The following is a 23,597-nucleotide window of genomic DNA, read 5'->3' on the forward strand; positions in this document are numbered from 1 at the left end:
GGATTATATCTTGAGGAGGAGTTGAATTATGTCTATTTCCGAGCTGGCAGACCGAAAGGTGTGTTGAAAGGTTAATGTGTGACAAGTTACTGAAACAAACCCTAAAAGGTTTTAATAGAAAATAGATCCTAGGGTTTCTTAGCTTGAAGAAGATGATGGGTTATTCGGATTTTCTGAAATAGAGTATGTCTACACAAGACTAAGGGCTTTCTTACCTTTCCTAAATGGTTTTATGAGCCGTTATAAAACTTCTACCTCAATTGTGGATAGAAGCAGAGAAAGACCATTTCAGTTTCACTTCAAGCCTTTTCTAATCCTTTTTTAGCAGGAAGGACTATTGATAAAAGGTTTGTTAAACATTATTGAAGGTCTTATGCAACCTTTCGCTCTTATAGTGGATTCTGGTTTGTCACCTTCAGTTTAGTGATGATCTGATTAATTATATGTACGAGAACTGATAATTGAGCTCATGAAATACTTGGAGATTCATGGAACATTGTAAAGTGTGTTATCAACGGATGGTCGATTTTGTTATGAGTAACCTTTTCTCATCTGAGAAGACTTCTGTTGGTCAATTTGATAGCGACAATGTCTGGATTCAAAGTAATTCTCTTCCATCTACTCACTCGTGGATATAATTATGTTTCAAGGAATGCATTTCCTGTTAATTGAGAAAAGGAATAGGTAAGTGGATGGAAAAGGTAACCTGTTATCCTCGAGAAAGTTGACCTTATTTAAGCAAATTATATCTAGCAACCCAACGCATCTATTGTCAATTGGGTTGATATTAAGAGGATTCACTAATACATCTTTTGGGGCAATCGCAAGGGTAACAAGCTGTAAAAAGAAGAAGTGAAGCTGCAATTGGTTTCATGGGTAGATATATGTCAGTGTTCCGCGCGGGGGGGGGGGGGGGGGAGGAGACTGTTTGCAATGCTTGTTTGGGGGGATGTGCTAGAAAATGTTGAACTGAGGCTGCTATGGGGATGTTATATTAAAGTGGAATACTTGAATAAGTTTTGCTTCTGGAGTTCATTACTAAAGTTTACATTCTAGAATAGAGATCTATGTGCTTCAGTTGTAAAAGATGATAATGGAACTCATAGATGTTCGTAGGATATGGATGATTAAATTCCTGGACAATCAATTTCCTTTTGGACGAGATGCGTAGCTTGAAGTTGAACCTCTCTCTCTCTCTGTTTGTGTGTGTAATCAAATTCCAAGTTTGGAGTTCGTGAAGTCAGCTCTAAAAGTCTTGGTGGTTATCTCATAATGTTTTGAGATCAGAAATTTCAGTAGTGCATACATCGAGCCACTTTGGGAAGATTTCTTAGTCAACAACACAAACTTGGAGATGAAGGGTAGAGAAAAGGACAGGTAACGTATAATACTGCAGTATAATACAATAAAGAAAGAAGGAAAGAATAATGAAGATGGGACGCCCTATGGTCTTCATCTCTTAAGGGCTTCCCCATCAAATTGATTGGTGTGGTTGGACTAGAGCCCAACATGCTGATCGGCCAATGAAGTCTTTCCTTGGATATTGCATTCATGAAAATCACCAACCACTTCAGAATACTAGTGAATGTAAATCATTTGTATATCTCCAATAGAAAATCATTCACAAAAGATAAAATGATAGTAGATTTGCTTTGTCTGAACATGGAATAATGTATTTTCCACCCTATATGTAGAAATCATGTTGTTACAATGCAGCTTGAGCAGTCATCACTATTCAGTGTGACAATTCTGTGGAGACACCTTTGATCACAAGAAAGAAGTTGCATCCGTGTAACTTCAGTTAGTAGAGGCCACGTATCTGTACTTCCTCAAATGTGACATGATATTGCTGATAAAAAGACTATATCTATTTTGGAGTACGTATTAAAAAGGAATAAATAGTATTTATAGTAATAAAAATAGAAATAAGTAAAAAAATTTACTAAAAAATACAATATGTAAAAAGATATACACAAATTTTCTTTGTACTCCTTTAATTTAAACAAAGATTATAAAAAATTATAAATGCGTGTATTTATGGGTAAAAGTGCATTGAAATTTAAAATTAACAAATTATAAATCTACAAACCCACACAAAAATACACAAAAACTTACGAAAATACAAATTAAAAGAGAGAATTAAGGTAATAAAATAGAAAATAACTAAAATGAAAATAAAAACATATTAGGTGCATTTCTCACATATTTCTCTCTTCTTTTCCTTGTGTTTCGTACATGTTTCACTTGACTTTTATATATCATTTTCTAAACGTTTGTAGCGCATTTCCTAATATGTTTCTCAGTGCGTTCTCATACGGGTTCTCATACGATTTTCTATCACTTCCCCATCTTCCCCTCTATTTCCCCCACATTTTCCGCTTCCGTTTTACGTTTTGCTTTTCGAATTCATTTCCCAACCTGATAATTATGGTCTAAACTATACTTTTATTTGTGTAAGAGACAACGCACCATTCATAGTTGTGCTTTATTGTTGATGAAATAATGGATGTTCTAACTTCTAAGACCCTTCATATGCAAATACATGGAAGAATTACTCTTTAAAATGATCAGTCCCATAAAAATAGCAAGACTAATGGGTGATGTCCTTCAAAATTACATAGATGAGTCATGAGTGTATTTGGTAGCATAAGAGATGGCTGATAAGGATGAACAACCAAATCATTGGGTCCATGTCCTGGTTGTTTTATCCTATAGATAGGCTTCAATAGCTTATACACCTAACATGGATGTATTATATCTCTGGATGTGATGGTGCATGCAATTGGGTACTCTGATGATGACACTTTTCAATTGGAGCAACATGCTAGGTTTTTAACGTGTTTCATCAGTTGAATGTTCATTGAGGGTGTTGGATGTGCAGAGAAGCAGTTGATGGGAGACTGTCCACATGCAATGACATCATGTGGTGGTGTAGGATCATCTGGAGATAGTTGGTCTTCTTGTACAACAAGAGCTAACATAATTCATTTGAATGTTTTGGACGAATGTGTTGATAGACATTCCTGAATGGGGGACCTATATAAGTAGTTGTCGGCATGAGATGTTATAAAGTTTGATTTGGAACGGATGTGTTTGAAAAATGCATTGAACAATTCTCTTCAGAAGGATGAAATAGTGAAAATCCTCCAAATGAAGTGTATGGAAAAGCACACTTATTGAATTTACTAGGTTTTTCCATGACTTCCTTTGTTTGCTTCTTCAAGTATAAGGTTTTTTTGGTGGATGGATCTTTCCACACGCAAAGGAAATCAGATCATTTTCTTCCAACTCAATCCCTTCTAAAAACCATTGGATGCAGCTTCCGTTTCCCACATAGAAAGCAGTATCTAGACGGTTTGGGAGGAAAACACGTCTAAATTGAGCCCACCTTCTATTTATTCACCCACTATTGTCTCTCTCAGTCACGAAGCTCTCTCCCCCTCTTGATCTACCTCTCTGAGATCTCCCTTGAACACTTTTTGCCTCTCAAGTCTCCAGCTGTGCTAGCCGCGCTATGTCCCTTGTCACTCTCTCTCTCTCCCTCTCTCTCCCCCCCCCTGTCCTGGCAGACTTCTGCAGAGATGGGAGACCATATGTTTTGAAATCCATTTTTCGTATCAAAATTGACATTTGAAAACTTTGCCACACTTGACATATTGATTTTTGTAAAGGATGCTATTATAGTGTTATTCTGGCCTATTTGTACCTTGCGTATTTTCCTCACTTTACTCAGTTATTGAGATTTACTAGCATTCACGTTGTGGTGTCCCTGCTATTTTCCACCGTACACTTTCATGTGCATAGGATGCCATTGATTGGACATAGTGTTTTCCTCACTTTACTCTTAGGGTGTCAATGGATCCAGACGGTCCGATGGACCATCCGAATCCGAACTTTAATGAACGGGATATAAGCATACCAAGAGGGTCCATTGGCATATTTCGGATTCCCAATCATATGATCCGAAAATTTTTGGATCGGATCCAGGCATGCTGCGAAAGTCCTTAGGGACAGTCACGATCCGAAATCATCTTAGAGAAATACCCTCAAAATCATTACAACATCAATGTTAAGTGGGGGTATTCTCGTCAAAATAGTCATATTCTTTTAGTGGTTACCGGTTTCCATCTTTATTGAACGGAATCTCCTTTTCGAAATAAATCTCCTCTTCCTTCCCGTGTAAGTATCCCCTCCCCATTTGTGGAACGAACATCTCATCTTCCTATCGTCCGAAATCATCTTACAGAAATACCCTCAAAATCATTGCAACATCAATGTTAAGTGGGGGTATTCTTGTCAAAATAGTCATATTCTTTTAGTAGTTACCGGTTTCCATCTTTATTGAATGAAATGTCCTTTTCGAAATAAATCTCCTCTTCCTTCCCTTGTAAGTATCCTTTCTCCATTTGTGGAACGAACATCTCATCTTCCTATCGGTAACCATAACCCATATACTCCATTGACATTAATTAATGTTCTGTCCCTAGTCATTGCTCTCACCCTCGCTATCGCTAGTCATTGCTCTCACCCTCGCCATCGCAGCACCCTTGCCTTCCCAGCATCCGAGCAGTATGCACGGAAAACTCCTGCTAAGTTTTTGGTTTCTATTATCTTCTTAGAATACTGGATAGTGGATACATATTTTACCCTGTTTTTAGTCACTTCTTTGAAGTCGATCACTGCTTTTCATTATGGTGGACTGACATTCTAATTCATTTAAAATAATAATAATTGTGTACTAAGCTTAGTAGGACATAATAGGACACTCCGATGGACGGTCCGATTTAAAATGGATCGTGATCGAGACGTGGAAAGTAGGATCCGAAGAACAATCCGAATCTGATCCGACCGATAGGGAATTTGAATGGATCGTGACCGTGACATAGGTGGATCCGATCCGAAGTGGATCCGTTGACACCCCTACCTTACTCAGTTATTGAGATTGACTAGCATTCACGGTGTGTTATCCCTGCTATTTTCCGCCGTACACATTCATGTGCATAGGATGATTGAGGCTGTTGATCTGATTGCCATTGATTGGACATAGTGTTTTCCTCACTTTACTCAGTTATTGAGATTTACTAGCATTCACGGTGTGTTGTCCCTGCTATTTTCCACCGTACACTTTCATGTGGTGCATAGGATGATTGAGGTTGTTGATCTGGTTGCCATTGATTGGACATAGTGTACAGCTATTTTAAGGGAATCGAATGTTTTGCTACATATTTTAGTACTGATCTCTCTAAAGACTAATGTTGAAGCAAAGCAGTCAAAAATCTGAGCCTAACTGTGTCATGTATATTCAATAAGATTTGGTGGGAGGCGGCTCTCCAGGCCCAAGTTTAAGTAGTTCTGAGGTTTGGTTTTGTAATTTGTTATTGTAATTCGTGTCTTCTGGGGTGTGTAACTGAGTCTGAACGCAGGACACTGACGTTTTAACACTGGGTTCATATCCACTGTAACAATCTGCTCAACCCCCTCGAACTCACTCTTTTGTCTATTGTAAGTTGGGTTTTACCATTCATACCCAAAACGCATCACCTTCTTTTTTATATATATTTTTCAATTGCAATTCATTTTGTTTATACAATGTCCCACCCGCGACTGTAAATTCGAGAATCTAAGCTCTTATTCAATTTATTTCCAAATGACCCTCCCCACTCTGTTGCAGATCTACCAGCCTATTTGTAGCTTTATTTATACCATTAATACTCAACATGCTTCACCTTTGCACAAAAGAATCGCTCAAGGATTGCCACCAGAGGATAAACTGAATTAGGGACAACTCAACCACACGAGGATCAACGACATCCTCTTTTAGTACAGATCAAATGCCTTAGTTTTTCTAGAGCTGAGCAATCAGTTTTTTCAGTTTCACCATTAATAAATGGTTCAATATGATTTGGTGAGCTGCAATTAGATCTGTGATGATCTCATGGTTACAACAAAAAAAGGAAAAAAGAAAGAAAGAGAAGGCTCCACTCAAAAAGGCTGTTAATTAGGAGTGTCAATCGACCTCATTGGTTCGAGATCCAAATGTTAATGGACAGGATTCGGGCACAAGCGCTTGATCTGAATCATGTCCATTTGATTTAAATCTTAAGGTCTGAATTTATTTCTATCGGTGACTCAGTTGTAGCCACAAAATCTGATGGAGCGGCCTAGATCATAATAGAGGTGCCGATGTACGAAAATATTCTTCATTTTTTCGTTCATCTATGTTTTCGTGATGGGTATTTTTGTAACCTCCAAAAACCATTCTCAAAACAAGAAACAACATTTTATTCTCCGGCCTTTTGTTTTGATGATGATTCTCCTGTCTTTGTAAGTTTCTTCCCTCTACGCTCCTCTTACCTGGGCACTAACCGTAAACAACCTAATTAGAAGTTGGGACACTCTTATGGACGATTTGATGGATCATGACCCAGACTCCCTCCCATTACTTAGGCACTATGAAAAGGATAGGACTGATAAGGGGTCTGGATGAATCGTGGCCAAAGACAGGTTGGTCCAATCTGAAGTGGAACCGTTGAGATCCTACTGCCAATTAACAATCACATCCAAACCATTTCTACTAGAAGCACTGCATTATGCCTATTACTACTACTAATTTTAAACTAGAAGTCTCCGGAATCCCAAGTTTCATGATTGTCACATTTTGGGAGTTCTAAAACTTCTACATTCTATTTTCTTTGTGGAACTTAGTGGGGTTAGGAGGTTGGGTTGTTTTAGCCTTTTAGCGAATGTATCCGTAGGCCCCTTCGTAAAAAGGATATATTCACGTGGAGTCTTGAATGAGATCTCTCTAATGTCCACATCGAAGATTATTAGATAGTGATTCTATTCTTCTCTTTTTCTTTAGCTTATATTTGTCCCCTTACGGTCCAAACATGAGCCTTGCGTACCCTGTCCCAACAAGCAATCAGTAATTCACCAAAATCATAGAGAAACCAGTGAAATTTCTTTAGTTGACTAATATCACCAGTAACATGTTTTCGCCCAAGGCTTACACTTGTGACCCCCAATCTATCCAATAATTGATTTCTCTATCCGACACATGCCCTTATTCCCCGGGATTTGATTACCACTATAAGATAGTGATGCAGGGGCGGATAGCGGAAGCTTAGGTACTTAAATTTCAACAAGGCTGTTGTGGTGGTGAAAGAAAGGATGTTGGGTTAATGGGTTGTTAAAGAAATCCAAGAAAGAAATCTTGGTGGTTAATGGTTAAAGGTGATGGAATTAGTAGCTAATTTAAGCATATTATGGAGACTTTTGGGACTGTTTGGAATGGGTTATGTGGTTGGATTTGAGGGGCATAATAGCTCGGATGATATATATTGGGTTTAAGGGTGAATTGGATGGGGCTGAAGCTATGGGGATAAAATCAACTCTCGGATGATTCTTTGTGGGTTATTTTGCAAAGTTGAAACAGGAAAGGGGCTGCTTCTTTGTGATGGAAAACTTGCATTAAAACAAGTTGAAAACCTGCATAAAACAGGGTGATAATAACAAAAAGAAACTGAAGTTTTCACTATGAAAAATTTACAAATTCTTTTTCAGAGTACAATGATAAAGAAGGAGACTTTTCTCCACCAAAGAAACTCAAATTTTCATTTAATCAAAAGCTGATTTGGTTTACAATTGATAGTCAATTTATAGACTTTAATGGACGTTTCCTGAGTCAACACAATCTCTTACTTCTAGTAGATGAGTGATCGAATTGTTCCCAAAATCCATTCTATTTTCACATAGAGGAATTGTATGATACCTAGTCCCCATGTAGAAATTCATATGCATGCCATTAGCCCTCCGCGTGTCGATTCAATTTTCAGTTTATATTCTTCTTTCATAAACAATGTCAAATATAAGTATAAAACACCTTTTAGTTTCCCACAAAATTGAATACCAAATATTAACCTTCTTTTACCCAACAGATACCTGTTAAACATTTCTGTCTAAATAATTGGAAGTTATCCCATGTGTGGAGGGAAGCTAATGCTGTTGCTGATTTTCTCTCTAAACCCACCTATTGCATTGAGGGAGTGGATATCCCCGTGGTTGACCTCCCTATAGATTTGCTGGACATCATTGTCGCTGATTCTAATGGGACTATATACTCTCGCTTGTAGCTTTTTCCTTGTCTACTTTGCCTATTTTGGGCCTGTGGGTTGTAAGTGGGAGCTTGTTCCCTTTTTGTTGGCTTTTGAGTCCCCATAGATGTATTCTCTTTTCATATCTATATATCTGGTAGGGGTCCTGCCTAACCTCATCTTGCCCACGAAAAAAACAAAGATACCTGTTAAACTTTAATTAATAAGTGTGGAAACCGATCGTTCCTCTGGTCATGTTGATCAGATTGTAGATGTTCTGTGATCCTCGTGATAACTGTTGAAGATGTGTTCCCATTGAATATCGTCTGTCGATCACTGGGAGGATCTTCCAGTCTATCCAATGCTGGATGCTCAGATCGATGGATCTTCCAATCTATCATTAGGTGGGGCCATCATTATGGATTGGGGCCCACCAATTTACACCATGCATTGCATGGGCCAGGAATGCTAATGTGTATTTTGTGTGTGCGGGCCATGGCATGGGATGGCTTGCTTGCTTGTGGGGTCAAGGGGGCTGTCTAGGATCTTACCTAAGATTCGACCCAATTTTGGGAGGAAGGGAATGGAGAGGCTCCAACCCAATTTTTGGGACGAAGGCTTAGTTGAGTTGAGGAATGGAAGACTCCAATGGCACTTTGGAAAGCTTAAAGTTGACAAGCACAAGAGCCATATGACAAATGCACCCTTCATTTCCTTACTCTTGCAAATGTTAAGCGGCTTATTTATATATAAACAAATGAATCTAGTTAAAGATATATTCCATGCTCTCAAAAAACGGGAAAAGTGGTGGGAATGTGCAGATATTAGATTTTATGAAAGATTGGGGTTTTTTACTTTCTATTTTATTTTTAACCGTAAAGAATGAATGAGAGAAGGGGAGGGAGGGAGGGATTTTATGAAAGATTGGGGGTTTTCTACTCTCCCTACGTATCCATTTCCGAAATTAGAGTAGGTGCAGGGTGCAGAAGCACTGGTGACAGGCGTTCTTCAAATATGGAAGATCTGTCAACTGCTGCCACTTTTCACATGCCAAGAAAGTGTGATCTAAGGTGCCCAAGAGCCAAAACGCAGAGAAATCATCCAATAAGGCAATAAACAGCCCCCCCCCCCCCATAGCAATTATTGGTATCATACATGTGTAGTATCTACACATGTTTTTGGGGCGCTTTCTTTGAGCGCTTGCTTTCTTTATAGAATAGAGAAAAAAGTTCAGTAACTGGTTAGCATTTGGTGCAGCTTTGGCTCTTTCGAGTTTCACCCCATGTTAAGTTTTGAAGAGAAGATTTTCTATTATTCTTGGATGCATTACAATCAAGCCCAATGAGTGTTTATATAGAGAACACTCAAGAAGATAAGCATAGAAAGAGATATGACATGATTTGGGGAGATAATCCTAATCTAATCTTATTACTTAATCTAGCCTTCTTCCTTAATCTACCACTTAATCAAATCAATCTAAAATCCAACTCAATCAATCTAAAACCCCATTGCTAAGCCTGAGGGGGTAAAAGTTGTAAATATGAGTTCAATTGTTTTTTGTTTTTTTTTATCTGCTTTTAAAAATATAATTTTTATTTTTTATCTTTTCAAAGTGTGATGTTTTAAGCAAATGTACTCTATTCCCTTTTAATTGGGGTATTATCATTGCCACTCTCTCACAAACCTTAATACCTAAAAAGGCCCTGTTTTGGATTGCAGGATTTCTAGTTAATGATTTTCAAACTAAAGAGATGTTGGAAAATGGTTTTCTAAAGTATGTTGGAAAAGAGAAATGATAAATGTGCCCCTTTTCATTACAAAGGACAGCCAACTGCGGTGTACGCGGTGTTCAGGTCTGTTGAAATGTACCCATGTTAAGTACATCAGCCCTTCTTCAGTCATAGATGCACTGCAGCGGGCTGTGCCAAGTAAAAAAAGGGGGCACATATATCACTTTCCTTTGGAAAAACTTTAGTTTTTACTTTCAAACAGTTGCTGTAGAAGTGTAGTGGGAACTGCGAAGTTAAGTCTACATTGGAAGTTTGAAAAAGTGGAGAGAGGTTAATATATTCTCTTCTACTTTTCTCTATCGCTTTGAAGCACTAGTGTGTTTGGAAATGGTGGACCCTGAGGACAGTGCAACGCACGCGCGGCAGTAGCCTATAGGGTAATTTTTGGCACAGTTTGCACTTCTAGGTCGGCCACATGATCGGTCTCGGGTGTGGCTCTCGGTCGGTCGGATGGGCACCAATGGCTAGTGCTCGGTCGGGCACGATGAGACGCATCGGTTCGGTGTGGTAACGATCAGATTCCGAGCAGGTGCAATCTGGATCGTAGGATCGCGACCCTTCGGGTGACAACAATCAAATGCCGAATGGGTGCGATCAGGACCACAGATTGGCAATCAGACACCATCTGATGTGATCGGAACTCCAAGAGTCACTCCAACTATTGAAAGCCGATCTAGCGAGATCCAACAGTTAAATAAGCCATCAGTAGTGATCAAGTGCCATAGAAGGGGGCTCTTTGAACAAAAAAGACAACAATTGGTCCATAAAAGGACTAGAAATTCACCATAATGGAAGATTACGAATTTCCTCTGTGGTACTCATTCTTTGAGAATTCCATAAACATTCTACTTCAATTCCAAGTCTCCCAAAGTCGTTTCACACTTCACTCTCTCTAGTTATTATTATTCAGCAGAAACAATAACTAGTGGCTTCCCTAAGGCTTGAAGAACTCCAAGGGCGTTTCGGGTTTTGATTCTGCTTGTACATAGCTTAATCAAACAAAAGTAGAGCATCTCTGTTGGCTTTATTTTATCTTGGAGGCAAGTTAGCAGATCCCCTTTGCACACAACTGGTAGGGGCAAATATTGTCTTAAGGAAAACGTTCTGTGGCTTGAAGCAAACTGTTTTTCTGATTTCCCACCATCAACTGAAGCATTAACACCAATATTTTTCTGGAAAAATTTGAAAGTAAAAAGATTTCTAAAATGTCTTACTTTTTTACACATAAAAAAGATAATTTGAAGCAATCCTATTCAATTTTTATTTAGAGGGACCTCAATTTATGATGTTATTACTCTAAATTAATCATTGTCATATCGTTTCCCTCTAAATCATGGAATAAAAAAGAATTTCAAATCAAATACCAATCCTAATTGAGGGGGATGGCGGAGGCATCACCCACTTGCTTGCATGTAATCCTCTGTTGCTCTAGGGATAGCTAATGCTAATATCTATTGGGCTCTTCTACATGGGGACATCAAGTCGGGGGTTTATTTTTGTTGGGGATTCCATGCAAAAGCAAAGATCCCACATTGGAAATGTGAGGAGATGTTGATGGGCTTATAAGTGCCTGGGCACCCTCCTCTTGATGGATAGCTTTTAAGGGAGAGTTCTACCTGGGTCCTAACAATTGGTATCAGAGCCGGGCCGTGGTTGCCACCGCATGGATGGGCGAGAGTATCCACGCTGCTTCTGTGTGGAGGGGGAGATTGTTGGGGTTTCCATGCAAAAGCAAAGATCCCACTTCCGAAATGTGAGGGCCTTGTAAGGGCTTGGGCACCCTCCCCTAACGGTTAGCTTTTAAGAGTGGGTTCTACTCGGGTCCCAATCATTTTCTCATTAGAAAGCCTTGCTATCCTTTATTCACATTGAGAACAGCCCAATAGGATGGGTAAACTATGTAAAAAGGGTAGCTAATCCCAAGGTTTTATAGATAGAATTATAGAAGCAAGGGAACCAATCCCAGGGGCTGATGAATAAAATTAGGGAAATGATATTTACGCCCCTTTTATCACCAGGGACACCCATTTGCCAGTGTACTTTGCAATCCAAACCACTGGATTTTTCTGACATAAAGTACATTAGGTCCCTTTTTGCCATTGATACACTGACGCTGGGTGTCCCTGGTGATGAAAAGGGGCGTAAATATCACTTTCCATCAAATTATCCAAGCAGGATAGCGAATCACTGAAACAATTATTCAAAGATTTCTATCCCTGTGACCCTTAATATATGTTATCATTTAAACATTTAAATACAAAGTTTGGAATGACCAGCCCAAAGTTATATTGGTTCTCCTATAAGCTGGTTCCTCTGCTAAATTAGCCCCCCAATTTCTCTTTCAATAGGTATGAATAGCAAACCAACATGAGTGCTAGAAAAGCACAAGAGTTTTGGATGAATTTTTGAAGCCAGGCCGGGTCACTCCAAGCAACTGTTTTTCGGCTCATTTTGCCCAGTCCAAGAATTTTCTGGAAAAGTTTGGAGAGGAAAAATATTTATAAAATTTCCTACTTTTTTCACACTAGGATAAAGATAACTTCACCAACCCTATTCAATTTTTTGATGATTTCCCTCTAAATTAGCCATAATCAGTTCGTTTCCATCTGATCATGTAAAGGAAAAAATTTCCAAAGAAAATGCTTTCTGTCAGAAATGTTTTTCTTGCCATCCAAAGAGGTCCTTAAGCTGACCCTGCACTTTATTGTTTGGTTGCCGGGTTTTTTTTTGTTCCTGGGATTTATGTGGGAGGAAAAAATCCTAGGAGATTGGTGGGAAAAAAAGTCCTAGGAGTATCCCGGTAAAATAAAAATCCCATGTTTGGTTGACTGGACTATGGTGGGAAAAAACAAAAACTTTGTTTGGTTGCTTGAACTGTTGGTAAGAAAAAAATTCTTCTCAAGCTTATTTTTGCTTCCTGGGATTATTTGGGATGGGATGAAAAGGCAATCATTACAAAAATGGGATTAAAAAATTCACCACACAAGCAATCATTACAAGAGTGGGATTAAAAAAATTCTAGTGCTAAAAGGCAACCAAACATGGGATGGGACAAAATTTTTTCTAAAACTTCCTGGGACAAAATTTTTACTATATTGTTTTGGGTCGTAAACGTGAGATTTGATATGGTGGCTGACCTTTACTCCAACAAAAGCCCATTTTTCTTGATTTTTTGTTGGATCAAAAATCAAGTGTGGAGCCCTTGTTTCTACACGGTTGGCCACTATATAATTTCTCCCTAAACGTAACATGTCCCTCTTTCAAAATCACCTCAACTACGATCCATGGTGTAATATTTAATAACGAAGTAAGGAACGAATATATCAGAGCATTTGAATTAGATTGATGGAATCAGAATTAAAGAATCGGTGTTCGATTCTTTCCCCACGATTCTTGCGTTTGGGTGATTTTACTCGGTGCAAAGGGAATGCCCAACCGGGATTTTAGGTGGAATCTTGAGTGGATTTTGATACCGTCCTACGTAGGTGGTATTCTGATTCCCAACAAAAAAAAGATTCGATTTTATTGACAAAATTAGGGAGAAAAAATCTCCATGATTTAAGGGAGAAAATCTCAATCTCTCTCTCTCTCTCTCTATATGGCAAATGCTTCCTCTCATAGGTGACACCCTAAACTGTTACTTTTTCTGAAAATGCTTCGTTAATGATTAACCAAACACAAGAATTGGAATCCACATTCCCTTTACAGTGGGAAATGGAATGGGAATGGAATTTGATTTCCATACCCATTCTTGATTCGTGCTATGCAAAGCACCCTTAGTCCTTGCAAGTGCGAAAGTGACTTCCTAGAGCGTGGGGCCCACAAAGCCCGGCTAGATTGTAAAATATGAAGACCGCGAAAAGGACATCTTCTAATGCTTACAATATGGGGCCCACAAGAGAAGCGCTTTCATCCGAGTGCACGACGAAAGGAAAGGGAAAAAAAAAAAAAAAAGAGAACCTTGGACCACAGTAAATCCCGGTTTTCCCCGTAACCCGGAGCGCGCGCACACACTCTCTCTCTCTCTCTCCTCTGCCCTTACTTTTTCGTTGCTTACAACAATGAGGCCATGCTTTCAAAATAAAACGTTCCAAAAGGTCTTTTATCTGTCAACATCCTCGGCCATTTTCTCCTTTATCCAAAATCATACAGGAATTAAACTTCCCCCATCCCTGGGGTGGGGCCTATAGGAGACATGTGAACATGGCTTTTGAAATGAGACCCATAATGGCATCACTAGTGAAAGCGCCCACCAGAAGCTGATGGGTCTTTGTTTGTCTGTAGGTGAGTCTGTAGTTTGGTATGGTTTTGCGTCTGTTTTCTCGCTACTTGCTTTACTGCTTTCAAGTTAGAAAAAAGAGGCCTCTTGCTTTCCTATGGTAAAGCAAACACCTCAATTACAATAATGGCTTCATAGCTTCAATCATGACCTAAAAAGCCTTCTAGAATAGATTTATACTATTCCCAGGAACCCTATAAGCATATAGATAGATAGAGAGACAAAGAGGGAGAAAGAGAACCCAGTGACGCAAGAATTTGTTGGGAGCCAGGTAGAACTCACCCATAAAAGCTAGCTATTAAGGGGAGGGTGCCCAAATCCTTATAAGCCCATCCACATGTATCCTTCAACTTATCCGATGTGGGATCTTTTGCTTGTGCGTGGAACCCCCAACAAGAATGAGTAGAGAAAAATAGACTGAATGGAGTGTTAAATTTGAAAGTGTATTTTTGGAAGCTAATTTTGTTTAGCGTAGTTTTATTTTATTTTATTTTGAGAAATGTAGTGAGGACAAAAATATAACTTTGTGTTAAGGGCATTTGGTCATTTTGTTGGCCTAGCTTGCACATGTGTAAGGCACACATGTTTGCTCCATATATTCCCACTACCTACCAATTTCAAATTCAAACTCTACTTGGAACTCTAAACCTATCACCACTTCCCCAAGCATTTAAATCTCCACTTTTTGAAGTTCTCTTGTGTGCAAGCTTGTTATTGAAGTAAAGTGCCAATTTGCCCCATATTTTCTTCATAGTTTAACCTTTCTTTTTCTATTGTTCTACTTGTAGTATTGTTCTTTCCATCATATATTGCAGCACATCTTCTTGGTGTTCTTCTACTTTGGTTGTAGATCTTGGGCTAGTGTAAACTTTGGTTTCAGCATTTGAGAAGCAGATATTTTGATGTTTGTGAAATCTATCTTTCTCTTTATGGAGAAGAAAACATAGTTAAAACGTTTTAAAGAGTACGATGGGTTAGTAGAGATGGGTCATCATATGGTAGGTCGATATTAAAGAATTTTAAACTTCGGACTCGTTTGGATTGCAAGAAAAATATTTTTCGTAGAATTTTTTTTCCATCTATATCATTTAGAGAGAAATGATGTAGTATGTCTTATTGGGAGGGATTTTATTATAAATAGAAGGTCCCCTTTGTATAAAACTTGAACCGCTACAATTCAGGTTACTTTTTTCAATTGTAATCAAACAATGGTAAAGTAAGAAATTTTGGACAAGTTTATCTTCCAAACTTTTCCAAAAATCCGTGTAATTCAAACATGGCCTTTTAACTTTGCCCTCTAGGAAGTAGGAGGGCCTTAATTGTAATATAGTATTAGTAGACTACTTGACGGTGGTTTGTTATGATTCAATCTTGGGTCTAACGTGTTACATTATATGTGAAATTTGAATTGTTGATGTGGTATATTACCATGAGGAGGCTTGCATGGTCCAAATGTTGAGTTGGTGATATGAAATCACCGGTTCTATTTCATTCTTGAAGCGAGTTCCACTTGGCTCTTTTAACTTAGATGTGTTTTCTCTCTATATGTAGGGTTTGTATATGAAAGATAGGGTTCTGAAGAATGAAAAATGTAGAGAGGAGAGGAGAAAAGGTTAGGGCAAAACAAGAGGGGTTTTCTCTTGGAGACCCTAGGAGGACTTTTGTGGTAAAGCAAAAGCAAGGTCCTTCTTCTTGTGGAGAAAGCTAGGGTAAGGCAAGAGGGGGTTTTTTCTTGGGGGCTCTAGGAGGGCTTTTGTGGTGAAGCAAAAACAAGGTTTTTCTTATACTCAAGGTTGAGGAGAAGGTTTAGGGCAAAAATAGTGGTTTTCTCTTGGGCTCTTGGATGGTTTTTTATTGTGAATCAAAAAGGGTTTTTCCTCTTCTTGTTTATCAATGTGTATTCTTCTTCTTCCATTGTTCTTCTTCTCCATAGAGTTTTCTTCGTATTAGAGGGTTTTCCAAAGGGATTTTTCTTATACTCGTGTAAAGATTTGAGGGTTGCTTTGTAGTTGCATAGAAGGTTGGGGAAAATGTTTTATCGATGAATTTTACCGATGGAGATAACATTGTACTATTTTAGTTCTAAATACTGGATTGTGTGTTGCCTTGTCCGTGGAGTAGCCCATTATGGTGAACCACGTATATTCTTGTCTTCTTGTGGTTGCTTGTGAGTTTCTCCCTTTGACGTTGTAGTTTGTTGGCATGATTTTTCTCATCTTGTTTTGAAAGATCTTGGATTTTCCGTGTGTTCATCAGCGATGCATTGTCCAGTTTTATTGGCGGCGGGTTTTGGCCGCTAAAATTGGTATTGGAGCGTTCGGGTTTTGCACACAAGGTGTTTGTGAAATTGCTTTGCTTGAGAGAAGCAAGGTTTGAGAAAATGACTAGCCACACATTTAAGGTGGAGCTTTCTGATGAGAAGACGAAATGATCTGATGGTTGATAGTGGGAACCAAAGAGAATGTGGCGGATATGCACCCTAAGGTGGTTCAAGGAGAGAAGTTGGATTGGTGTTCATCTTCTCTTGGCTTCAAGAAGGAAGGCTCAATATGCCGGTGGTTATGCATCAAGGTTGAGATTGTTGAGTTGGTGATACAAAATCAGTGGTTCTAATTTATTCTTGAAGTGGGTCCTACTTGGTCCTTTTAAGTGAGATGCGTTCTCTCTATATATATAGGGTTTGTATATGAAAGAGGGTTTTGAAGAACAAAAAATGTAGAGAGGAGAGGAGAAAAGGCTCAGGCAAGACAAAAAGGGTTTCCTCTTTAGAGTCCTAGGAGGGCTTTTGTGGTTAACCAAAAGAAAAGTTCTTCTTCTTCAGGAGAAAGCTAGGGCAATGCAAGAGGAGTTTTCTCTTGGGGGCTCTAAGAGGGCTTTTGTGGTGAAGTAACAGCAAGGTTCTTCTTATACTCAAGGTTGAAGAGAAGGTTTATGACAAAATGAGGGGTTTTCTCTTAGACTCTCATGTCGAACTGAGATTACACCCATATATATCAAAGCATAAAACAATCAATGCTTCAGCTTCTCTTAGTAGGACCCTAGAAAATGTCTTTCCAATCAAAAGACAAGAATCATTTGATGAGAAATTATATCGTTTCCTGGGATACATGCGAGAATCAGGGTAGCCGCCCTTGATATATATTTGATCCAGGGATCAAGAGGATCCTTGACTTATCCTTAGATCCTTGGATCAAATATCAAGAGTAACTGGCCTTGATACTGGCATGCACGTGCTTACACCGTATAAAAACTCTCATGTGATTACGTGGGATAATTGGCAATGTATATTTTTTGGGATCCATCGCAAAAAGGCATTTCGCCGGTGGTCTGTCTCATGTCAGACCAGCCATCAGTCAGACCAGCCATCTCGTGAATGGAGACAAAAGCTAATGTCTTCTTCATTCATGAGGTGGCTGATCTGACGGGCCATTTGAATTGGACGCTAGCAATTCCCATATTTTTTTTTTGTAGGCTAAGCAATATGTCGAGTTTGTGGTTAATTATTCAAAGGGTTAAATTACTCCAACGATCGACTAGCTTAAATCCCACCAAGACATACGAATGAAACTCTTCTTGTCTTAAGATGGTAGATGACCCGTGGAACCAACCCCGAACAAGGCCACAATTAATAGGTCCCTTATAATCAAAGCAAAAGAAAGCTACAAAGAAGATAAGGAAGAAAGTGAACGTGCGTCAATGATTTAAGCTAGTAAGACTGTAATAATCATCTCCTTCGACTGGAACCTTCATCCAAGCCTGACCAATAGATCATTGATTAATAATCTGGGGACCATTATATTTCTACCATTAGACCCTCTATGTAGATCTCACTAGTACACACACGTCCCTATTGGTTTTTTTTAGTGGCCCCTCCATTCCCCACCAATAGATCACCGATCAATATACATGTAGGATTTTTTTTTTGGTAATGAACCCTCTTCGGGGGTAGGACTATTTCCCTACGGATGCGCGCAATCACCCGGAAACCACGCGCATCGGGTAAGCAAGGGGGGATTCTAACGCTCGTCAGTGGGGAGCAAACCCATGACTTTACGCCAAAGAGCCACACCCTTTCGGGTTAATTTTTTTGGATATTGTGTGACCTCCATTTTAGCCCAACTAATGTATTAGTTATTAATATACATGTGACAGGTCCCCATCGTTTATACTATTTCATTGAGTATAAGTGAAGTATTAATTTTCTTTTTTATCTTCACAGAGTCCCTGCCAATGATTTTAGGGCTTCAAGAGCTGTGAAATTACTCTTTTGTCCATGGTGCCCTTGAGTCCAGCATGCCAAGTGTCGCCTCAAATTGGGTGCCAATTTTCACCCCAAAACCAAGCTTTCCCATTACAATGTGTTCACTCTCTCCAAGTAAAAGAATTTCAAACTTAATCTTATGCTTGGTTGACAATCCTGGAATGCAATAACACATGGAGACAAAAGGTAGAGAACCCCATGCAGCCTCTTTTCCTTTCTTCATGTTCTTAGTCTAGTCCATCAGTTAGTACTCCTTTGGGCATATAACCTCAGATGTTCCGCTGAAAGCGAAGTTTAACCCCCAAACTTTTAGACTGTAATTCATTCCTCCAGCGTACCAAAGAGGCAGCCCATGCTTAGTGCTGATTAATAGGGGAAAAAAATTGACATGTGTCTGTTGGGACAGCATTTTTTTTCACTTTCAGTTTAGTTCTCTTGTCCATTTTATTGGACTCTCACTCACAGTCCGTAGTTCGAAACAGAACCTTATGGGTGCATTTGGATTGTCCTAATCAGGTTCTGGAATCGAAATTGGGATGGAAGTAGAGGAGTAAAAAATGCTGGAATCTGTTTCCTGCGCCAAAAGGTGGCATTCTGATTCCAACCCAGTTAGAATAGAGTTTTTATTATATTTTTTGAATTAAAATTTTAATTTTAATTTTTTTCTCATTCTATTTATGGGATTGAGAATAAAAAATATGCTGTTGATTCCGATTCCTGGTCCCTGCAATCCAAATGCAGGCCAAGGGTTTCTCAGTCGTTATAAGACAAAGGAGTTTCAATGATAGAGAGTTTCAGGGTATAATTTTGCTTCAGGATAGTTACACATAAATAATCATTAAATCATGGCACTTACATGGTTCCACGCTATACTTCTATTTGTTCTATATTTTCAAGTTAAAGATGTTGTAATTCTCAAAATTTCATTAATTAACAGCCAATAAAAAATGTTTAAAGTTAGAAGTACCATCATCAAAACAAGTGAATACAGATATCATTGCCCAAAATATCCAAAATACAAGTCATCTAATGCCTTGGTTTGAATGATAGGCGTATTAAGATGGGTTATTATATGATACATGAGCATAAATTTTCCAAGGAAAAAACAGGTTTTTATTCAACGGCTATGTTGTATGATTCTAACCCTTGAGGCTTATAGTGCATATCTGTATTTTTTTTTCGCTCCATCTTTTGTTTATTCTTTGTATTCTTGGGGTGGCTCATCTTGGGCTCCCGTTTTTATCTTATACAATCTTGCCATTTAAAAAAAGAAAAAGAAAATGATCCTAACCCTCCGATTTGTAAACGTGAATGCTGACCATTGCTTCTTTATTTTATTTCCACCGTCCATTTCACGACCACAAAATCGAGGGTTAGAATCTTCCCACGGATGTGGATTGTGATGCATGTCCCTTCCATAGCTAGGGCTAACAGAGAAATGGTTAGGATCATTGAATAAGAAGACCCTAATTGTAATTCTATCATCTAATATATTTTTCCTAGAAAAATATGCTTATGCATTACACTTCCGGTACATACGGGAACCCTTTAAATTTAAAAGAAATTAAATTATTAAAAATGATGGATAACAATAAGATATATACGGATCCGATTAAGAAAATGAAAATTATGAAAACATGATGAATGATATTGGGCCTTTGTCAAAGTTTAAGGAAATTAAATTGTTAAATGTGATGGATAAAACCCTATAAGAAAAACACTTCCAAAACGGAACTCCGTTTGGAAAATAAAGCCGAAAGTGAAAATGACTGCTGATTTCGTCATTTTCACTCTTTTTTGTGTTTGGTGGGGATTCGAGCTCTCTCTGCACACGCGTCACAACAATATGGTCCCCCTTATTTTTTCACAGAGTAGATTTCTGTTTTAATTGCTAGCAAACCTCAAACTAGGGGCCGTTTGGATACATATATTTTATAATTCAGGATTGTGGAATCCGGGATTTTAAAAGCTAGAATCTGGATTTTATAAGTTGAAAATGTAAAATCAAGGTTTTATCTTATAAAATATAGGGTTTCGCTTGTAAAATTCAGGATTTTACAATCCCGGATTACAAAATCCTTTGTATCCAAACGGCCTCTATAACACATCCAATAGCTCGTCGTAAAAAACTATGAAACAATGCATGACGAATGCGATGAGCTTATGGTAAAGTTTACGAAAAACACGAGTATGAGATGCTAATGACTTTGGAGAGAAAGAGAGAGAGAGATTCCTTATTTCAGTAGTGGCATCCCACTCATCATCTAGTACTTTTATTGTTAGCTGTTAAGACGCTGTTACAATTCTCGAGATGCTATCAATAGCCAATTTAAAAAGTGCTTAATAAAGTGACCAGCGTTATTATCCAACATGGGAGTGCGGATATAATTTTCATCAATATATAGGGTGATGATATTTTCACCCTCCCCCCAAATTACGCATGCGCCCCCTGCCAATTTAAAGCTGCCCACTAGTCACGTCAAATCACGTTATAAGTAGGGGTGGCAATGGTTCGGTTTGACCCCCAAACCGAACCAAACCGAAATTTGAATCGGTTTGGTTTTACCAAACCAAAACCGAACCAAAACTGAATTTTCGGTTCGGTTTCGGTTCGGTTCCACCAATTTTGCCACCCTTTACTCATAATAATTGCAAATATTCGGTTTCGGTTCGGTTTGATACCCAAACCGAAATTTGGAAACCGAATTTTCGGTTCGGTTTCGGCTCAGTTCCGGTTCGGTTCGGCCAATTTTGCCACCCCTAGTTATAAGGGAGTGTGCCCGTAATGCAGAGGGAGTGAAAATATCATCTCCCTATATATATAGTATGTATATGGGGGAAATGATATCAGTGCTCCATTGTTTTGATATTTCCGCACAAGTTTCTTGATAGCTCTTTAAATACTAAAAGACAAGAAACCTGAGCGGAAATATCAAAACATTACATTGGAGCGCTGATATCATTTCCCTATATATATATATATATATATATATATATATATATATATATATATATATATATATGAGAAAACGGTTCCGACACATATGTGTAGATAAGCTATCTACACACTAGCTTAAAATACAGTGGGGGCCACCTTATTTGGGTGATCCAAACCATTCATTTTTAAGGCCCTCACATAGATAGGGTGTCCACAAAAAATCAGATCCATAGGATCATCCTAACCATTCGAACTTTGGAGGCAAAAAATGAACTAATTTGTGAAGGTTTAAAGACATCCATTTTACCTCCACAAATCGTAGGGTTGGGATGATCCTATGGATCTGATTTTTTGTAGACAACCTATCTATGTGAGGGCCTTTAAAATGGATGGCTTGGATCACCCAAACAATGTGGGCCCCCACTGTATTTTAAGCTAGTGTGTAGAGAACTCTCTACACATATGTGTAGGAACCGTTTTCCATATATATATATATATATATATATATATATATATATATATATATATATATATAGAGAGAGAGAGAGAGAGAGAGAGAGAGAGAGAGAGAGAGAGAGAGAGAGAGAGAGAGAGAGCATTTCCTACACACTTGTGTAGGTAAGTTACCTACACACTACCTTAAAATACAGTGGGGGCCCACATTGTTTAGGTGATCCAAACAATTCATTTGAATGGTCCTCACATAGATAGGGTGTCCACAAAAAATCAGATCCATAGGATCATCCCAACGCTACGATTTGTGGAGGTAAAATGGACGTGTATAAACCTTCACAAATTAGTCCATTTTTTGCCTCCATAGTTTGAATGGTTAGGATGATCCTATGGATCTGATTTTTTGTGGACACCCTATCTATGTGAGGACCATTCAAATGAAAACAATGTGGGCCCACACTGTATTTTAAGGTAGTGTGTAGGTAACTTACCTACACAAGTGTGTAGGAAATGTTTTCTCATATATATATATATATATATATATATATATATATATATATATATATATATATATATATATATAGAGAGAGAGAGAGAGAGAGAGAGAGAGAGAGAGAGAGAGAGAGAGAGAGAGAGAGAAAAGTGTAGCTACACATACATGTAGCTAACTTAGCTACACCGACGGCTTAAAATACAGTGGGCCCCACATTCTTTGGGTGATGCAAACTATTCATTTGATGGGCCCTCACATAGATAGGGTGTGCCCAAAAAATCAGCTCCATAGGATCATCTCAACCTTACGATTTGTGGAGGCAAAAATGGACGTGTAAAAACCTTCACAAATCAGTCCATTTTTGCCTCCACAGTTTGAAGGGTTGGGATCATCCAATGGAGTTTATTTTTTGAGCACACCCTATCAATGTGAGGGCCTATCAAATGAATGGTTTGGATCACCCAAACAATGTGGGCCCACTGTATTTTAAGCCGTCGGTGTAGCTAAGTTAGCTACACGTATGTGTAGCTTCACTTAACTCATATATATATATATATATATATATATATATATATATATATATATATATAGAGAGAGAGAGAGAGAGAGAGAGAGAGAGAGAGAGAGAGAGAGAGAAGTGTTCCTAAGCTCGAGCTCTGATAAGCTTATCTGAGCTCGAGCTAAAAAACACATGTGGCCCCACATTTTTGGGGGATCCAAAGCATTCATTTGGAAGGCCCTTCCATGAATAGGGTGTGTACAAAAAATCAGCCCTATATGATCATCCTAACCCAATCAAAGGTCGGGGGAAAATGGACAGATACTGTATGTCCATGTTTTAGCCCATTTTTTCCATCCACAAATGGCAGGGTTAGGATGATCCTATATGGCTGATTTTTGATACACACCCTATCCATGGAAGAGCCTTCCAAATGAATGCTTTGGATCTCCCCCAAAAAGGTGGGGCCACATTTATTTTTGAGCTCAAGCTCAGGAACACTTTCCTCTCTCTCTCTCTCTCTCTCTCTCTCACACACACACACACATATGTCCATTGCAAAAGGCATTTTGTAGAACCACAAGCTTTCTAGGTTGACCCAACGAAAACAAATCATTCTTTGAGTAAGATTTTTTGGAGAAAAGGGATTGGATATGGAAGGTTGGTAAAATTTTTGCCTTCCAATTCAGCTCCAGTTCATAAATAAACAACCAAAAATCCCTGAAAAGTTACTATATATTATGGATATATACGTTATAAAATCGCTAAAATACTTGCCAAGTATTCCAAAA

The sequence above is a fragment of the Tasmannia lanceolata genome, unplaced genomic scaffold (assembly GCF_043159265.1).
Source record: "Tasmannia lanceolata isolate RefF3 unplaced genomic scaffold, GAP_Taslan_0.1 ptg000037l, whole genome shotgun sequence".
In the NCBI taxonomy this organism is placed as follows: Eukaryota; Viridiplantae; Streptophyta; class Magnoliopsida; order Canellales; family Winteraceae; genus Tasmannia; species Tasmannia lanceolata.